Raw genomic sequence first — 2,662 nt, forward strand, 5'->3', positions numbered from 1 at the left:
GAATAGACCTTACCAGGGAGGCTCAGAAGTGTGATCCCCCTATAGTTGGAACAAACGAGAAGCTCAGTCATCCAGGAGGGACTCAGAGTAGAGCTGCTGCTCCTTTGTTTGGGTTTCTTCCCTGGACTCGTTGCCTACGTATAATTGGTAGGAGATGAAGATGTTTGTTTGAAAGCTCCATTTTCAGTGTGGTWCACACTAYGATACCAAACAGCCCTGTGACTACCTGTCACACTTTGAATAGGCCGACTGATGGCTTACAAAGTTGAAGACACCTGTGATGCTGATTAGACACAGCATGTACTCAAATTAACTTCAGTCCATTTCTGGGGCACCATCCTTTTTGTCAAGGCCAGTGTCATTACTTTTTTATTAGCAAAACAAAATTCAAAAGCAATGAATCTCTTTAGTTGATTTTCTGTGATTTTTTTTCCCCAAATTTTTTTATTGGAATATTTCAATGACCTTTAGGGGTGTTCTTCTTTTACCAGAACTTAAACAAAGAGTTAAAACAAATTTGATCATGTCTGTATATAGGTATATATAAAAATGCATATAAATTATTCTGACCAAATAAACTAAGAACAATTCCCAGAACATTTTGGTGACTTGCTCTCCAATTCTGATGTAAATCTGTCTTTTAATGATGTCATCTCCTCAATGCAAGTTGAGTTGATCAAATTATTGAGCATCAGTGTGCACTCCAGTACGAGCCTTCTCTTTCGACAGATTCCACCACTCTTTCTCTATCTCACAGACCTGCAGACAGTTTTACTGGGCAGCAAACACAAGCCTTATTTGAACATGACCTTTTATTGAGTTCAAGAATAACACGGTGTGGTGGAGCTAAGTGAGATTATGCTTTTCTTGATGGTTAGTCATTCTGTCCACTTCCATATCTCTCACCTCAGGGGAGCAGGGCTAGATGTCTCTGGTTTCCCTCTTACATCATAAAAGCACTCGTTATTAACAGCTTTAGAATAACATTCAAGGGCAAACGACTCTGGAATGGAAAACTTGATCGTTTTTTCTTCCTCTCCTCACACCACATATTTGATATAGCTACCTCTCAATAGTAATTCACTTTGATATGGTTTTCCACATAAACAAAGCTATGTGGCTGGAAGCAAGTTGCTGGTCGATGGAGTGTGTCGGCCATAAGAATCCATATCACCACTGCCACAGAGGCTTGTCTCCACAGAAATGGAATCGGTGTCATCAGCATTTCGGGAGGGGTGGAGTGGGGGGATCCATGCTGATTGCTCTCAGTATGTGTGTTTATGAGTGTGCATGTGTGGCAGAGAGAGCCATGGGGGAGGTAATGATTGTCTGTGCTTACTGAGCTGTGTGTTTGTGTGCGTTCACACTGACTAGTCTCATGATAGCTTGGCTGTGTGGTGCGGACTGGTGCTCAAAGCGCACTCCGCTACATGGCCGGCAGAGTGTGGGGCTATCATTTAACCACTGGGTTGGTGCAATCATCAGTTAGTCAGTGTGGGGCTGCTCTCTGTTGTGGCTGTTTGTTCTTGCAAGATGTGRTGTTAGGGACAGTGTGCCAGATAAATTTAATTATAATGAAATGCAAAACACACATGACCATTTCAAACACAATTGTGTTAAAAATGTGTCATTGYTGATGTAGCTATATTTAAGTCAGTAAAATGGGGTGCCATTTGTAAAGTTACACTGTCAAAAATTACCACCAATATTTTTGTTTTATTTAGCCTTTTGTAAGAAAAAAAAGAACAGATTTATTTTTCAAAGTCAGTCTTTCACCATATGATTCATACATTTATAAATGTCATATTGTGAAGAAATTCAGTGTGAGGAAGGTTAGTACTGATGTTAGAAGCACAACACTATATTCTTAAGTTCTCCTTTTTGAAATATTGACAGTGTTTAATCTATTATGTCTTGATTGAAATAGGTCTAGTTACATGTCTGAAACATTTTTACAACACATAATAAAACACTTGAAAGACATTAGATGAGAATTGCGTCTGAATGTCTGTGACTCAGCCGTAGGCCAGCAGGGGGCGAGCGAAGGCATTGAAGAAACTGTATAAAACATAAACTTCTGGTTTTATGGCCAGTGTGGGTTTCCTGTCTGCAGACAGCAGCAATAAACCTCCACTCAGATTCYAGATTCTGGTGTTGTATGGTTTTCGTTCCTTCTACAAATCACTTTATTTAACATTTGTGTTTATCATCTCGACTTCAGTTTATTGAATACAAATTTTCTTACAACAGTTTATAAGCTAAATATTTAACTTGTGACTTAAATATTTAGTTTTGAGCTAAATAGTTAGCTTGAAACTTAAATATTTAGCTAACTACCTAAATATTTAGGTTGCAACTTAAATATCTAGGTTGCAACTTAAATATTTAGCTAGCCACCAAATATTTAACTTAAATATTCAGCTAGCTACCTAAATATTTAAGTTGCTAGCTAATTATTTAAGTTTCTAGCTAAATATTTATGTAGCAACCTAAATATTTATAAATATTTAAGTTGCAACCTAAATATTTATAAATATTTAGGTTGCAACTTAAATATTTAGTTTGCAACTTAAATATATAGCTAGCCACCTAAATATTTAACTTAAATATTTAGCTAGCTACCTAAATATTTAACTTAAATATTTAGCTAGCTACCTAAATA

Source organism: Austrofundulus limnaeus, unplaced genomic scaffold (assembly GCF_001266775.1).
Source record: "Austrofundulus limnaeus strain Quisiro unplaced genomic scaffold, Austrofundulus_limnaeus-1.0 Scaffold657, whole genome shotgun sequence".
NCBI classification, from domain to species: Eukaryota; Metazoa; Chordata; class Actinopteri; order Cyprinodontiformes; family Rivulidae; genus Austrofundulus; species Austrofundulus limnaeus.